Source organism: Arachis ipaensis, chromosome B9, assembly GCF_059453495.1.
Source record: "Arachis ipaensis isolate K30076 ecotype BB chromosome B9, ASM5945349v1, whole genome shotgun sequence".
Lineage (NCBI taxonomy): Eukaryota > Viridiplantae > Streptophyta > Magnoliopsida > Fabales > Fabaceae > Arachis > Arachis ipaensis.
Window position 1 is genome coordinate 142,366,255 of NC_142444.1, and position 18,478 is coordinate 142,384,732.

At 40.6% G+C, this 18,478-nt stretch overlaps 1 non-coding gene across 1 annotated transcript; it reads left to right on the top strand.

The window, feature by feature from the left end:
- Window positions 1-15,351: 15,351 nt before the first annotated feature.
- Window positions 15,352-15,455, top strand: LOC148546613 (small nucleolar RNA R71). The gene has a single exon (XR_015901683.1). It is a non-coding gene; the product is annotated as a small nucleolar RNA R71 (small nucleolar RNA).
- Window positions 15,456-18,478: the final 3,023 nt, after the last annotated feature.

Sequence of the window (18,478 nt, forward strand, 5' to 3'; positions counted from 1 at the left end):
TAGTAACCCATGCATTAGCATAGAACTCTTGCACCATCAAGATTCTAACTTCTGGGATAGGATTGGTTAGAACTTCCCAATCTCTCCTCCGGATTTCTCTTCGGATCTCTGGGTACTCATTCTTTTTTAGCCTAAAAGGGACTTCAGGAATCACCCTCTTCTTTGCCACTACTTCATAGAAGTGGTCTTGATGGGCTTTGGTGATTGATGAGCGGATATTTTATACGCTTTTTGGGGTTAATTTCATATAGTTTTGAGTATGTTCTAGTTAGTTTCTAGTCTATTTTCATTAGTTTTTAGGAAAAATTCATATTTCTGGACTTTACTATGAGTTGTGTGTTTTTCTGTAATTTCAGGTATTTTTCTGGCTGAAATTGAAGGAGCTGAGCAAAAATCTGATTCAGGCTGAAAAAGGACTGCTGATTCTGTTGGATTCTGACCTCCCTGCACTCAAAGTGGATTTTCTGGAGCTACAGAACTCGAAATGGCATGCTTCCAATTGCGTTGGAAAGTCGACATCCACGGCTTTCCAGCAATATATAATAGTCCATACTTTGCACAAGGATAGATGACGTAAACTGGCGTTCAACGCCAGTTCTCTGTCCAATTCTGGCGTCCAGCGCCAGAAAAGGATCAAAAGCTGGAGTTGAACGCCCAAACTGGCACATAAACTGGCGTTCAACTCCACAAATAGCCTCTGCACGTGAATTGCTTAAATCTCAGCCCCAGCACACACCAAGTGGGCCCCAGAAGTGGATCTCTGTATCATCCATCATAGTTTACTCATTTTTTGTAAACCTAGGCTACTAGTTTAGTATTTAAACAACTTTTAGAGACTTATTTTGCATCTCATGACATTTTAGATCTGAACTTTGTACTCTTTGATGGCATGAGTCTCTAAACTCCATTGTTGGGGGTGAGGAGCTCTGCTGTGTCTCGATGAATTAATGCAAGTATTTCTGTTTTCCACTCAAACACGCTTGTTCCTATCTAAGATGTTCATTCGCGCTTAACTGTGATGAAGGTGATGATCCGTGACAATCATCACCTTCCTCAAACCATGAACGTGTGCCTGACAACCACCTCCGTTCTACATCCGATTGAATGAATATCTCTTAGATTCCTTAATCAGAATCTTCGTGGTATAAGCTAGAACTGATGGCGGCATTCATGAGAATCCGGAAAGTCTAAACCTTGTCTGTGGTATTCCGAGTAGGATTCTGGGATTGGATGGCTGTGACGAACTTCAAACTCACGAGTGCTGGGCGTAGTGACAGACGCAAAAGGATAGCAGATCCTATTCCGGTATGACTGAGAACCTGCAGATGATTAGCCGTGCTGTGACAGAGCATGTGAGCATATTCTTCACTGAGAGGATGGGATGTAGCCATTGACGACGGTGAACCCCTACATACAGCTTGCCATAGGAGGACGTGCGTACGTGAATAAGAAGACAGAGGAAAGCAGAGATTCAGAAGACAAAGCATCTCCAAAACTCCAACATATTCTCCATTACTGCATAACAAGTAACCTTTAATCCATGCTCTCTTGTTTATTCGCAACTCAACTGATAAACATAATTGACTTCCTGACTAAGATTTACAAGATAACCATAGATTGCTTCAAACCAACAATCTCCATGGGATTCGACCCTTACTCACGTGAGGTATTACTTGGACGACCCAGTGCACTTGCTGGTCAGTGGTACGAGTTGTGAAAAGTGTGATTCACAATTTGTGCACCAAGTTTTTAGCGCCGTTGCCAGGGATTGTTCGAGTTTGGACAACTAACGGTTTATTTTGTTGCTTAGATTAGGAAAAATTTTTCTTTTTTGTTTAGAGTCTCTTTTTATTGTTGTGTTAGAATCTTAGAATCCTTATTTTCTTTTTAAAAATATTTTTCAAAAAAATAATTTTTCTATTAAATCCTGTGCCAAACTTTAAGTTTGGTGTTTTCTTGTTGATTTTTCTGTGTTTTTCGAAAATTTATTTTGGTTTTCTAAAAATTTTAAGTTTGGTGTTCTTCCTTTGTGTTCTCATGTTCTTGTGAATCTTCAAAGTGTTCTTAAGTTTTCCTTGTGTCTTGATCTTAAAATTTTTAAGTTTGGTGTTCCTTGGTGTTCCCCCCCCCCCCCCAAAATTTTCGAAAATAAGGAACCTCAGATCTAAAAATTTTAAATCCTGTGTTATCTTATTGCTTTTCTCTCTCCTTTAAAAATTCAGATTTTTATTTCAAAATTTAAAACCTTTTTCAAAAATCATCATATCTTTTTCAAAATCTCCTAACCACTTTCTCTCTCCTCACTTTTTCGAAAATCTTTTACTCATTTTTATTTATTTTATTTTTTTTATTTTTTTATTTTTATTTTCGAAATAAATTAATAAATAAATAAATAAAAATATTTTTTCTATTTTACATCATCTCCCTTTCTCCATCATGGACCTAAGCGGAAATAAACAGTCCAGGAGGACTCTGGAGTCATATTCTAACCCCTCTACTGCTTCATATGGGAGTAGTATCTGCATACCCTCCATTGGAGTCAGTAGCTTTGAGTTGAATTCTCAGCTCATTATCATGGTGCAGCAAAGCTGCTAGTATTCCGGTCTTCCACAGGAAGAACCTACAGAGTTTCTGGCACAATTTTTACAAATTGCTGACACAGTACATGATAAAGAAATAGATCAGGATGTCTACAGACTATTGCTGTTTCCATTTGCTGTAAAAGATCAAGCTAAGAGGTGGTTGAATAACCAACCTAAGGCTAGCATAAAGACATGGAAACAGTTGACAGAAAAATTTCTGAATCAGTACTTTCCCCCAAAACGGATGACACAGCTAAGGCTGGACATCCAAGGCTTTAAACAAAGAGATAATGAATCTCTTTACGATGCCTGGAAAAGATACAGAGAGATGCTACAAAAATGCCCCTCTGAAATGTTTTCAGAGTGGGTTCAGTTAGACATATTCTATTATGGGCTTGCAGAAGGAGCTCAGATGTCTCTTGATTACTCAGCTGGTGGATCTATCCACATGAGAAAGACAATTGAAGAGGCTCAAGAGCTCATTGATACAGTTGCCAGGAATCAGCATCTGTACCTAAGCAGTGACCCTTCCATGAAAGAAGAGGTTAAAACAGCAACTGCTGAACTCAGTCCTGTGAAACAAGCTGCTGAATTCAATCAGCAATTGGACTTCCTAACAAAGCAATTAGCCGAATTCAAAGATAGATTACAAGAGACAAGGATGGCTAATATACATATGGACGAACAGTTTAAGCAAACAAAGCAGCAGCTGTCAAGGCAAATAGCAGAAGAATGCCAAGCAGTTCAACTAAGAAGTGGGAAAACATTAAATACCCCACCTTAAGGCAGCAAAAAGCTAAGAAATGAGCAAACCACCCAAAATTCACCTGAGGACAGTAAGAGCCCAGGGAAAAGTAATTCTGGAACTAAAACGCCAGAAAATTGGTGGAAGGCTGGCGCTGAACGCCCAGACCATGCTCAGGACTGGCGTTCAACGCCAGAAACAAGGCAGGACTGGCGTTCAACGCCAGAAATGGGCAAGGATCTGGCGTTGAACGCCCAAAATGGGCAAGACCTGGCGCTGAACGCCCAAAATGGGCACAGTTCTGGCGTTCAGACGCCAGGAGCAGACAAGGAGCTGGCGTCTAGTTTCACTCCAGCTTCTAACTCTGGCACTCAATCGCCAGTGAGGGATCAGACACACACAAATGCTGATAACAACCCCTCTAAAAAGGCTTCTTCAACCACTTCTGTAGGTAATAAACCTGCAGCAACTAAGGTTGAAGAATATAAAGCCAAGATACCTTATCCTCAAAAACTCCGGAAAGAGGAGCAGGATAAGCAATTTGCTCGCTTTGCAGATTATCTCAGGACTCTTGAAATAAAGATTCCATTTGCAGAAGCACTTGAGCAAATATCTTCTTATGCCAAGTTCATGAAAGAGATCTTGAGTCATAAGAAGGATTGGAGAGAAACAGAAAGAGTTCTCCTCACTGAAGAATGCAGTGCAGTCATTCTGAAAAGCTTAAAGAACCTGGGAGTTTTCTGATACCATGCATATTAGAAGGTAATTGCACCAAGACAGCTTTATGCGATCTTGGGGCAAGCATCAACCTAATACCTGCATCCACTATCAGAAAGCTTGGCTTAACTGAAGAAGTTAAACCAACCCGGATATGTCTCCAACTCGCTGATGGTTCTACTAAATACCCATCAGGCGTGATTGAAGACATGATTGTCAGAGTTGGGCCATTCGCCTTTCTCACTGACTTTGTTGTGCTGGAGATGGAAGAGCACAAGAGTGCTACTCTCATTCTAGGAAGACCCTTCCTAGCAACTGGACGATCCCTCATTGACATCCAACAGGGGAAAATAACCCTGAGAGTCAATGATGATGAGTTCAAGCTGAACGCTGTCAAAGCCATGTAGCATCCAAACACATCAAAAGACTGCATGAAAGTTGATCTTATTGACTCTTTGGTAGAAGAGATCAACATGGCTGAGAGTCTTGAATCAGAGTTGGAAAACATCTTTAAAGATGTTCAGCCTGATTTAGAGGACTCAGAGGACATGAAAGAGCCTCTGAAATTTCTTCTGGAAGAAGAGAAACCTCCTAAATCCGAGCTCAAGCCATTACCACCATCCTTGAAATATGCGTTTCTAGGAGAAGGTGACACTTTTCCAATGATCATAAGCTCTGCTTTAAATTCACAGGAAGAGGAGGCACTTATTCAGGTGCTAAGGACACACAAGACAGCTCTTGGGTGGTCCATAGGTGACCTTAAGGGCATAAGCCCAGCTAGATGCATGCACAAAATCTTATTGGAGGATAATGCTAAACCAGTGGTTCAACCACAAAGGCGGCTAAATCCAGCCATGAAAGAAGTGGTGCAGAAAGAGGTCACCAAGCTACTAGAGGCTGGGATTATTTATCCTATTTTTGATAGCCCATGGGTGAGCCCTGTCCAAGTCGTCCCAAAAAAGGGAGGCATGACAGTGATTCATAATGAAAAAAATGAACTGGTTCCTACAAGAACAGTTACAGGGTGGCGCATGTGTATTGACTATAGAAGGCTCAATACAGCCACCAGAAATGATCATTTTCCTTTACCATTCATAGACCAGATGCTAGAAAGACTAGCAGGTCATGATTATTATTGCTTTTTGGATGGCTACTCAGGCTATAACCAGATTGCAGTAGATCCCCAGGATCAAGAGAAAACAGCATTCACATGTCCATCCGGAGTGTTTGCTTATAGAAGGATGCCATTTGGGCTATGTAACGCGTCTGCAACCTTCCAGAGATGCATGCTCTCTATTTTCTCTGATATGGTGGAAAAATTTCTGGAAGTCTTCATGGATGACTTCTCAGTATATGGAGACTCATTCAGCTCCTGTCTTGATCACCTGAAACTTGTTCTGAAAAGATGCCAAGAAACCAACCTAGTTTTAAACTGGGAAAAGTGTCACTTCATGGTGACTGAAAGAATTGTCCTTGGGCATAAAATCTCAAACAAGGGAATAGAGGTAGATCAAGCAAAAATAGAGGTAATTGAAAAATTACCACCACCTGCCAATGTTAAGGCAATCAGAAGCTTTCTGGGGCATGCAGGATTCTATAGGAGGTTTATAAAGGATTTTTCAAAAATTGCAAAACCTCTAAGCAATCTGCTAGCTGCTGACACGCCATTTGTGTTTGACACAGAGTGCCTGCAGGCATTTGAAACGCTGAAAGCTAAGCTGGTCACAGCACCAGTCATTTCTGCACCAGACTGGACATTACCATTTGAGCTAATGTGTGATGCCAGTGATCATGCCATTGGTGCAGTATTGGGACAGAGGCATGACAAGCTTCTGCATGTCATTTATTATGCCAGTCGCATTCTAAATGATGCCCAGAAAAATTACACAACCACAGAAAAAGAATTACTTGCAGTGGTTTACGCCATTGACAAGTTCAGATCATACTTAGTAGGATCAAAAGTGATTGTGTATACTGACCATGCTGCTCTTAAATATCTACTCACAAAGCAGGATTCAAAACCCAGGCTCATCAGATGGGTATTGCTTCTGCAAGAGTTTGATATAGAAATAAGAGACAGAAAAGGGACAGAGAACCAAGTGGCTGATCATCTGTCCCGGATAGAGCCAATGGAAGGGACGTCCCCCCCCCCCCTTTCTTGAGATCTCTGAGACGTTTCCTGATGAGCATTTATTTGCCATCCAGGAAGCACCATGGTTTGCCGATATTGCAAACTATAAAGCTGCAAGGTTCATACCCAAGGAGTACAACAGGATACAAAAGAAGAAATTAATTACTGATGCAAAGTATTACTTGTGGGATGAACCTTATCTCTTTAAGAGATGTGCAGACGGAATAATCCGTAGGTGCGTGCCTAGAGAAGAAGCACAGAGGATCCTGTGGCATTGCCATGGATCTCAATATGGAGGCTATTTTGGAGGTGAGCGAACAGCCACCAAGGTCCTCCAATGTGGCTTCTATTGGCCCACACTCTATAAAGATTCCCGAGAATTTGTACGTAACTGTGACAGTTGCCAAAGAGCTGGCAATCTGCCTCATGGTTACGCCATGCCTCAACAAGGAATCTTGGAGATTGAGTTGTTTGACGTATGGGGAATTGACTTCATGGGACCTTTCCCACCATCATACTCAAACACTTATATTCTGGTGGCAGTTGATTATGTATCAAAATGGGTTGAGGCCATTGCCACACCCACCAATGATACTAAGACAGTGCTGAAATTCCTCCAGAAATATATCTTTAGCAGATTTGGTGTCCCTAGAGTACTAATCAGTGATGGGGGCACTCACTTCTGCAATAAACAGCTTTACTCTGCCATGGTTCGGTATGGAATTCGCCACAAGGTGGCTACTCCATATCATCCACAAACCAATGGGCAAGCTGAAGTCTCTAATAGAGAATTAAAGAGAATCCTGGAACGGACAGTAAATACCCGTAGAAAGGATTGGGCACGGAGCTTGGATGATGCTCTGTGGGCTTACAGGACAGCATTCAAGACCCCTATAGGGACCTCTCCATACCAACTCGTGTATGGTAAGGCATGTCACCTGCCCGTGGAACTGGAACATAAGGCCTACTGGGCAACCAGATTCCTAAACTTTGATGCCAAACTAGCAGGAGAAAAACGATTGCTCCAGCTAAATGAGCTAGAGGAATTCAAATTCACAGCTTTCGAAAATGCCAAGCTTTATAAAGAAAAATAAAAAAAGTGGCATGATAGAAAGCTGTCATCTAGAATCTTTGAACCAGGACAGAAGGTTCTGTTGTTTAACTCTAGACTCAGGCTATTCCCCGGAAAACTGAAATCTCGGTGGAGGGGACCATACGTGATTACAAGTGTATCACCATATGGTTATGTGGAGCTTCAAGATATTGATTCTGATAAGAAGTTCATTGTCAATGGACAGAGAATCAAGCATTATCTTGAAGGCAACATTGAGCAAGAATGCTCAAGGCTGAAGCTAGATTAAAAGCTCAGCAAGGTCTAGCTAAAGACAATAAAGAAGCGCTTACTGGGAGGCAACCCAGCCATGGGGCAACAATCCTCTAAGCATTTTGCCCTATTTTTTTTATTTTTATTTTTATTTGTGTATATAAAGTTCACTGACACTAAGGTGAGGAATCATTTACAGAAGACCTCGGCACACAAAACAGAGAAAAAGAGCTCACTGGCAAGAAAACGCCAGTAAAAGTGCATTTTGGGCGTTCAACGCCCAAAATGGGCATCCATAGGGCGCTGAACGCCAGTAATGGTAGCAATCTGGGCGTTCAACGCCAGAAATGGGCACCCACTGGGCGTTGAACGCCAGTAATGGCAGCAGCTGGGCGTTGAACGCCCAGGAGAGCAGCATTTGGGCGCTGAACACCCAAAACAGGCAGTGTTTGGGCGTTCAAACGCCAAGAAGGCAGGGAGGAGCAAAACTCATTTTTTCCACACGTTTTTCCATTCTAATTTCAAATTTTATGGTTCAATGCATGATTTTACATAAACATGTCAAGAACCCTGATTTCTAAATTCCATAATTTCTAAAAACCCTACCACTAAAAATATCAAATGTATTTTAATCCATAAGCACCAGGCATCTTTGCAAATTCAATCCAACTCTTTTCAAAAAATTTTTAAAAAAAAAATCTATCTTTTTCAACTCATCAATATCTTTTTCAAAACCTCCACTTTATCTTTTTCAAAAATTAAATCTATCTTTCTCAAAAATCTTTCATATCCTCTCAATTTTAAACTATATCTTCTCTTATCATATCTTCTATCTTATCTTTTCCAAATAAATTTTTTTATCATATCTTTATCTTTTTTTTCGAAAACCCACCCTCCCCCCTTATAAATTTGAGTTCGGCCTCCCTCCTCTCCCATCAAGAATAGCAGCTAGCTCTCCTTCTCTCCCTCTCCTTTCTTTTCTTTTGCTTGAGGACAAGCAAACCTCTAAGTTTGGTGTGTTTATCTGCAATCACTAAGATTATGGCTCCTAAAGGAAAACAACCCACTCCAAGAGGCAAGAAAGAGAGCATTCCAAAACCACTTTGGAATCAAGGGAAGTTTTTATCTAAAGAACATTCAGACCATTATCTTAAAATAATGGGTCTGAGATCAGTGATCCCGGAAGTTAGATTCGATCTGAAAGAAGATGAATATCCGGAGATCCAGGAGCAAATTCGAATCAGGAACTGGGAAGTCCTAGCTAATCCTGAAACGAAAGTGGGAAGGAACATGGTCCAGGAGTTCTATGCTAATATGTGGCAAACTGACAAGCAGAAACTATCTGAAACTGCCTTCTATGACTATCGGACCGTGGTCAGAGGAAAGATTGTTCATACCCATCCTGACAGGATCAGGGAGATCTTAAAGCTACCTCAGCTAAAGGATGATCCAGACTCCTTCAACAGGAGGATGATGAGAGCAGACATGGGCCTGGATAAGATTCTAGAGGACATATGTATCCCTGGAGCCAGGTGGACCACCAACACAAAGGGTGTCCCAAATCAACTCAAGAGAGAGGATCTCAAACCAGTCGCCAGAGGATGGCTAGACTTCATTGGGCATTCTCTGTTGCCTACTAGCAACCATTCTGAAGTCACAGTTAAAAGAGCAGTGATGATCCATTGCATCATGATGGGAAAGGAAGTGGAGGTTCATCAGCTGATTTCAGCTGGACTCTACAAAATTGCTAACAAAAATTCTAAAGAGGCCAGGTTGGCTTATCCAAGCGTGATTTCTCTGCTCTGCAAGGACGCTGGAGTAAGGATGGGAATAACTGAGTATATCTCAATTAAGAAGCCAATCACCAAAGCATCAATGGAAAAACAACAAGCACAGGATGATCCCATCAAGAAGAGAGCACAGGAATTCCTCCCAGAGATCCCTCAATCTGAATACTGGGAGTATCTTGAGATGTCTGGTACCAAGATACGGGAAGCTATGGAGCAAATAATAAAAGAACAGAAGGAACACAGTCAAATGCTGACCTATATGTTTAAAGAACAAGAGGAGCAAGGGCGTGACTTAAGGGAATTGAAGCACCAAAAGTCTTCTCTTGCAGGACCAAGCACCCCAAGGATCAGAGGAACCCCCGTTCTCCCAGAATAAAGGTTGTTAATTTCCAATTTCTGCCTTAACTCTGTGACAGTGTCCTTATAGAAGTTTACCTTAGGAGTCATATAGTAGTAATTAGTATCTATTTTGATTTTATCTCCAATTAAGCTATAGTTTACTTTTCTCATCATCAGCAAACATGAATAAAGTAGTAGATCTTTTGAATAAGAGGCAATAAAATTTTGAGTTTTAATAAGAGAAATTCTAATTAGTTAAATGTGGTGGCAATGCTTTTTGTCTTCTGAATGAATGCTCAAACAGTGCATATGTCTTTTGAATTTGTTGTTTAAGACTGTTAAATATGTTGGCTCTTGAAAGAATGATGAACATGAGACATGTTATTGATAATCTGAAAAATCATAAAAAATGATTCTTGAAGCAAGAAAAAGCAGCAAAGAACAAAGCTTGCAGGAAAAAAAAAGCAAGCAGAAAAAGCCAATAACCCTTAAAACCAAAAGGCAAGGGCAAATAAAAAGGATCCCAAGGCTTTGAGCATCAGTGGATAGGAGGGCCTAAAGGACTAAAATCCTGGTCTAAGCGGCTAAACCAAGCTGTCGCTAACCATGTGCTTGTGGCGTGAAGGTGTCAAGTGAAAACTTGAGACTGAGCGGTTAAAGTCAAGGTCCAAGGCAAAAAGAAGAGTGTGCTTAAGAACCCTGGACATCTCTAATTGGGGACTTTAGCAAAGCTGAGTCGCAATCTAAAAGGTTCACCCAATTATGTGTCTGTGGCATTTATGTATCCGGTGGTAATACTGAAAAACAAAGTGCTTAGGGCCACGGCCAAGACTCATAAAGAAGCTGTGTTCAAGAATCATCACACTGAAATAGGAGAATCAATAACACTATCTGAATTCTAAGTTCCTATAGATGCCAATCACTCTGAGCTTCAATGGATAAAGTGAGATGCCAAAACTGTTCAGAAGCAAAAAGCTACTAGTCCCGCTCATCTAATTAGAATCTGAGCTTCACTCAAAAACTCTGAGATATTATTGCTTCTCAACCTATTAGTCTTCTATTTTATTTGTCTAGTTGCTTGAGGACAAGCAACAGTTTAAGTTTGGTGTTGTGATGAGTGGATATTTTATACGCTTTTTGGGGTTAATTTCATATAGTTTTGAGTATGTTCTAGTTAGTTTCTAGTCTATTTTCATTAGTTTTTAGGAAAAATTCATATTTCGGGACTTTACTATGAGTTGTGTGTTTTTCTGTAATTTCAGGTATTTTTCTGGCTGAAATTGAAGGAGCTGAGCAAAAATCTGATTCAGGCTGAAAAAGGACTGCTGATGCTGTTGGATTCTGACCTCCCTGCACTCAAAGTGGATTTTCTGGAGCTACAGAACTCAAAATGGCATGCTTCCAATCGAGTTGGAAAGTAGACATACAGAGATTTCCAGAAATATATAATAGTCCATACTTTACATAAGGATAGATGGCGTAAACTGGCATTCAACGCCAGTTCTCTGCCCAATTTTGGCGTCCAGCGCCAGAAAAGGATCAAAAGCTGGAGTTGAACGCCCAAACTGGCACATAAACTGGCGTTCAACTCCACAAATGGCCTCTGCACGTGAATTGCTTAAATCTCAGCCCCAGCATACATCAAGTGGGCCCCAGAAGTGGATCTCTGCATCATCCATCATAGTTTACTCATTTTTTGTAAACCTAGGCTACTAGTTTAGTATTTAAACAACTTTTAGAGACTTATTTTGCATCTCATGACATTTTAGATCTGAACTTTGTACTCTTTGACGGCATGAGTCTCTAAACTCCATTGTTGGGGGTGAGGAGCTCTGCTGTGTCTCGATGAATTAATGCAAGTATTTCTGTTTTCCACTCAAACACGCTTGTTCCTATCTAAGATGTTCATTCGCGCTTAACTGTGATGAAGGTAATGATCTGTGACAATCATCACCTTCCTCAAACCATGAACGTGTGCCTGACAACCACCTCCGTTCTACATCCGATTGAATGAATATCTCTTAGATTCCTTAATCAGAATCTTCGTGGTATAAGCTAGAACTGATGGCGGCATTCATGAGAATCTGGAAAGTCTAAACCTTGTCTGTGGTATTCCGAGTAGGATTCTGGGATTGGATGGTTGTGACGAACTTCAAACTCATGAGTGCTGGGCGTAGTGACAGACGCAAAAGGATAGCAGATCCTATTCCGGTATGACTGAGAACCTGCAGATGATTAGCCATGCTGTGACAGAGCATGTGAGCATATTCTTCACTGAGAGGATGGGATGTAGCCATTGACGACGGTGAACCCCTACATACAGCTTGCCATAGGAGGACGTGCGTGCGTGAACAAGAAGACAGAGGAACGCAGAGATTCAGAAGACAAAGCATCTCCAAAACTCCAACATATTCTCCATTACTGCATAACAAGTAACCTTTAATCCATGCTCTCTTGTTTATTCGCAACTCAACTGATAAACATAATTGACTTCCTGACTAAGATTTACAAGATAACAATAGATTGCTTCAAACCAACAATCTCCGTGGGATTCGACCCTTACTCATGTGAGGTATTACTTGGACGACCCAGTGCACTTGCTGGTCAGTGGTACGAGTTGTGAAAAGTGTGATTCACAATTTGTGCACCAGTGATGAATCTCTCCATCTCCCAAGGTTCGAAGGTGAAAGAAACTGCTTTTCCTTTCCTCTTTCTAGAGGATTTTCCGACTTTGGGTGCCATAAGTGTGAATGAAAAGCAAAAAGCAAGGCTTTTCCAACACCAAACTTAAAAGCTTTGCTCGTCCTCGAGCAAAAAAAGAAAAGAGTAGAAGAAGAGAATTGGTAGAGAAATGGGGAGAGGAGGATTCGGCCAAGTGGGGATTTTAGTGTATGAAGTGTGTGGGTGTGTGTGCGTGTGTGTGTGTGTGTGTGTGTGTGTGTGTGTGTGTGTGTGTGTGTGTGTGAAGGGTAGGAAGAAGGGGTATTTATAGGGGTGGAAATTTTTTAATTTAAAGTGGGTGGGAGTTATGATGGTTTTGGGAAGAGATATGGATGTGATTGGTTTAGGGTTTATGGGGAAGAGTGAAAGTAAGAGAGAGAAGAAGGTGGGGTAGTGGAGATTCTGTAGGATCCACTAATCCTGAGGGGCTAGGAAATTCGAGTTCCTTGCCCCCTTGTGGGAGTTGAATGCCCAGCTCCTGCTCCTGGCTGGCGTTCAACGCCAGCTATATGCTCCTTTTAGGGCGTTGAACGCCGATAGGGGGCCTCCTTCCTGGCGTTCAACGCCAGGTCTCTGCCTCCTTTGAGGCGTTGAACGCCCAGCCTCTGCTCCCTGGCTGGCATTCAACGCCAGCTACAAGCTCCCTGACTGGCGTTCAACGCCAGCAATGCTGCTCTTCATGGGCGTTGAATGCCCACTGTGGCCCCCTTGTCTGGCATTCAACGCCAGCAAGGTACCTGCTCCAAGGTGTTCTGTTTCCACCTCTGACTGTTTCTATTTCTGTTCTAACTACTGCATATGATCACAAACTTAAACAAATATAAAATTAAACTGATATAACTGAAATAAACTTAATGAAAAAAATATAAATAACTTTAATTATGGTTGGGTTGCCTCCCAACAAGTGCTTCTTTAACGTCACTAGCTTGACGGTTAACTCCTTACGGAGATGGATAGGGGCTCAGAATTTTGCCCCTTACAGTGAACTTCTTGCCTGTGCTCTCATGGATGAGCTCCACATGCTCTAGAGATAGAATCATGTTCATTGTGTGTGGGATGACTGGGTTGTCAGTGAAGACAACTCTCATGCCAGGTGAGAGGCCTTCAGTGGGGATTTTCTTATCCCTCCAGCCCTTGGTCACTTTCTACCTGCCATTCCTCTCAGAGCTTGATGATGGTTGCCCCATACCAAACTTAGAATTGGTGTCTGGGGGCTCTGTTAGGATTTGTACTGAGAGTAGTGGTTGAAGCACTTCATTTTTGTTAATGGTGCTTCCTTCAACTGAGGTAGAATGAAGCTTATGAACCTTGAACACAAGATAGTCCTCATCTAATTGCAGGACTAGTTCTCCTCTGTCTACATCAATCACAGCCTTGGCTGTAGCTAGGAAATGTCTTTCAAAGATGATAGATTCATCCTCTTCCTCCCCATTATCTAGGATTATGAAATCAGTAGGGATGTAAAGGTTCTCCACCTTTACTATGACATCCTCTACCAGACCATAAGCCTTTTTCATGACTTGTCTGTCATCTCTAGTGAGATTTTTGCAGCATGTACCTCAAAAATTCTCAGTCTCTCCATTACAGAGAGGTGCATGAGGTTTATGCTTGAACCTAGGTCACACAGAGCCTTATCAAAGGTCATGGTACATATGGATATGGTGTAAGGAATCAAGAAGCGTCCGAGATCCGGCTTCTTCTGAGGTAACTTCTGCTGAACCAAGGCATTGAGTTCCTTGGTTAGCACTGGAAGTTCTTCCTCCAAAGTCCCTATTCCAAATAACTTGGCATTCACCTTTATCAGAATTCTTAGGTACCGAGCAACTTGCTCTTCCCTAATTTCCTCTTCCTCATCAGAGAAAGAGTATTCTTCAGATTCTATGATCCTTAACCAAACATTCAAGGGAACTTCAATGGGCTCCTCATGAACCTTGGGTTCTATCAGTTCTTCAATAAGGGAGTTCTCAGAGGGCTTAGGGTTGCCCACTACCCCTATTGTGGCATTCAACGCCAGGACTTGTGTCTCTTTGGGCATTGAACGCCCAGCTTGTATCCCTTTACTAGCGTTCAACGCCAGTTGTTGTGCCTCTTTGGGCGTTGAACGCCTAGTAAAGACCACCTTACTGGCGTTTAATGCTAGTGATGATACCTCTTGGGGAATCGAACACTCAGTAAGGACTTCCTTACTGGCGTTCAACGCCAAAGAATTCCCTTCAGATTCGGCCTCAGCTTCTACAGTGATGGCCTTGCACTCTTCTCTTGGGTTTACTTCAGTGTTACTGGTAAGATTGTTAGGAGGAGTCTCAGGGATTCTCTTGCTCAGCTGACCAACTTGTACCTCCAGATTTCTGATGGAGGACCTAGTTTCTATTATGAAACTGTGAGTGGTCTTAGAGAGTTCAGAGACTATGGTTGCTAAGTCAGAAAGGCTCTACTTAAAAGTCTTCATTTGTTGCTGAGAAGATAGAAATGGTGGTCTGTTGTTGAATCTATTCTGGGTTCTTCCACCTTGATTATTGTTGAAGCCTTGATGAGGCTTCTGTTGATCCTTCCATGAGAAGTTAGGATGATTCCTCCATGAGGAGTTGTAGGTGTTTCTATAGGGTTCTCCCATGTAATTCACCTCTTCCATCATGGGTTAATCTGAATTATAGGCATCTCCATCATAAGAGGTGTCTTGAGTGCTACTAGCTGCAGCTTCCACTCCAATCAAATGCCGAGAGATCATATTGACTTGTTGAGTCAAGATCTTGTTCTGAGCCAATATGGCATTCAAAGTGTCAACTTCCAGGACTCCTTTCTTCTGAGCTACCCCATTGTTCACAGGGTTTCTCTCAAAAGTGTACATGAATTGGTTGTTTGCAACCATTTCAATGAGTTCCTGTGCCTCTGTAGGCGTTTTCTTCAAGTGGAATGATCCACCAGCAGAATGGTCCAGTGACATCTTGGACATCTCAGATAGACCATCATAGAAGATGCATAGGATAGTCTATTCTGAGAACATGTCAGGAGGACATCTCCTGATCAATTGCTTGTATTTTTCCTAAGCTTCATAGAGGGATTCACTCTCTTTTTGTCTGAAAGTTTGAACTTCCACCCTGAACTTGCTCATCTTTTGAGGTGAAAAAAACTTGGCCAAGAAAGCATTGACCAATTTTTTCCAAGAGTCTAGGCTTTCCTTAGATTGAGAATCCAACCATATCCTAGCTCTGTCTCTGACAGCAAAGGGAAAAAGTATCAGTCTGTAGACCTCAGAATCTACTCCATTGGTCTTAACAGTATCACAGATTTATAAGAATTCAGATAAAAATTGATGTGGATCTTCTAGTTGAAGTCCATGAAAATTGCAATTCTATTGCATTAGAGAGACTAACTGAGGCTTAAACTCAAAGTTATTTGCTCTAATAGCAGGTATGGAGATACTTCTTCCATAGAAGTCAGAAGTTGGTGCAGTGAAGTCACCAAGAACCTTCCTTGCATCTCCTCCATTATTCTATTCGGTTGCCATATCTGTACTTTCAGTTTCTTGTTCGAAAAGTTCTGTGAGATCTCTTCCGGAGTGTTGTGGTTTAACTTGTTGTAAACGCTTCCTCAGGGTCCTCTCAGGTTCAGGATCACGATCAAAGAGAGATTCTTTATCTCTGTTCATGCTCATAAACAAGAAGAAAGAATGCAAGAAGAGGGAAAGAAAAAGATTCTCTATGTCAGAGTATAGAGGTCCTTTGTTAGAGAGATATAGATCAAGAAGAAAAGAAAAGAAGATGTCCTTTAATAAGGATAGTTTTCAAAAATTAATGGAGAAAAAAGGGAAGATATTTTCGAAAAAGAAGAGAGAGAAAATAGTTAAGAGGTTTTGAAAAAGAAGAAAGAGAATGGAGAATAAAAAGAGAATAAGACAAAACATGTAACTAATTAAGAAAGATTTGAAAATAAGATAAGATAGGAGATTTGAAAAAGATTTGATTTTAAAAATTTTGAAATTGAAACAAGATAAGATAAAGATTTCAAAAAAGTTGAAAAGATAAGATATGGTGAAGATTTGAAAAAGATTTGAATTTGAAAATTAAATTAAGATAAGACAAGATAATTATTTGAAATTTAAAGAAAGATAAACTAAAGACAAGATAAAAATTTGAAAAAGTTTTGAATTTTAAAATTTAAAAGAAAGATAAGATAGGAAAGAATCAAATTAAAAGAAAAGATTTGAAAAGATTTAAAAAAAAAAAGATAAGATTTGAAATTTGACTTTACTAACAAGAAAATACCAAACTTTAAAATTTTTAAACCAAAATAAGAAAAGAAGGTAAGAATTTCAAAAATTTGAATAAAAATAGAAAAGATATTTTTTTATTTTTTGAATTAATGAAGAAAGAGAAAAACAACCAAAAGACACTAAACTAAAAATTTTTAGATCAAAAGACACTAATTTTTGAAAATTAAGAAAACAAACACCAAAAGACACCAAACTTAAAAATTTTAAGATCAAAATAAGAAAAGAAACAAGAACAACTTGAATACCAAGAAAGAACACTCAGACTAATTCGAAAATTCAAAGAAAACAAAGCACACACAAAAGACACCAAACTTAAGGACTGACACTAGACTCAAATAAAAGACACACTTTTTGAAAATTTTTGGAAAAGGACACCAAGAAAGTTTGAAACTTTAACAAGAACAAGAACAAAAGACTCAAACAAAAGATAAAGATTAATAAAGAAAAGAAAAAGTTTTGAAAAATTTTTGAAAAGAAAACAAAAGACTCAAACAAAATAGTAAAACGTACCTAATCTAAGCAACAAGATAATCCGATAGTTTGTCAAATCCGAACAATCCCCGGCAACGGGGCCAAAAACTTAGTGCACGAAACTGACTCCGCACGTTTCGCATAGATAGACTGACAAGTATACCAGGTCATCCAAGTAATACCTTAGGTGAGTGAGGGTCGATCCCACAAGGATTGTTGGTTTGAGCAAGCAATGGATATCTTGCAGATCTTAGTCAGGTGAATAGAAAATATAGTTGTCACGAGAAAATGCATAAAACAGATAAATAAATAAAATGTTACTAGATAAGTGTGAAGTCAATGGTATGAGAACGGTTGAGGCTTCGGAGATGCTTCTTCCTTCTAGATCAACTTTTCTCACCATCTACTCCAACTTCTGATTGATTCTTTCCATGGCAGGCTATATATGATTAACGCCGGATCAGCGGTCATTAATCTCCTCTGCTTCAGATCAAACGCCGGGTTAGCGGTCATCCAATCTGAACGGGGGTAAAGCTCTAGCAGTCCATTCCCTTGGTGACCCTACTCAAAATGCCACAGATAAGGTCGGATCTTCCGGATCAAAGAATGCTGCTTCCTTGGTTCTAGCCTATACCACAAAGATCCTAATCGCCCCGCACCTCGGCTGAACTGATGTCTCGAGAAGTCCCCAAAGAAGTCGTGGATTAGCCATCTAAGAGATGTATAATCAAGCTTGTGGTTCAATACTATCCCATCAAGGACTCGCAAGAACCCATGTAGAACGAGGATGATTGTCACGGGTCATCCGATTCATAAGGCTGAAGAACGAAGATACATCTTAGAATAGAATCAAGCATAGATTAAAGTAGAATAGTGATATTATTAATTCATAAGAATCAGCAGAGCTCCTAACATTAACCTTAGGAGGTTAGTGACTCATATTTTACAAAAAATAATAATAAAAGTTTCGAATGGGCAAAGATCTCTTACAAGGGTGATCTTTGTTCTATATATACTAGTCTAATAACTAAGAATTACAGAAATATGACAGACTAGACTTAGAGGTGCGAAAATCTACTTTCTGGACCCACTTGGTGAGTGTTTGGGATGAGTTTGGAGTGTCTCCACGATCTAGTACTCCTTAGGGGTGTTGAACGCTGGCTTGGGACTCCCTTTTGGGCATTGGATGCCAGCTACCCCATCTTGGGCGTTGGACGCCAGGAATGGGGCTGGTGGCTGGCATTGAATGCCAGTTTTGGGACTTCATTTCCAAAGCAAAGTATGGACTATTATATATTTCTGGAAATCCCTAAATGTTAGATTTCCATATCCGTTGAGAGCGCGCCATTTGGACTTCTGTAGTTCCAGAAATGCTCATTCGAGTG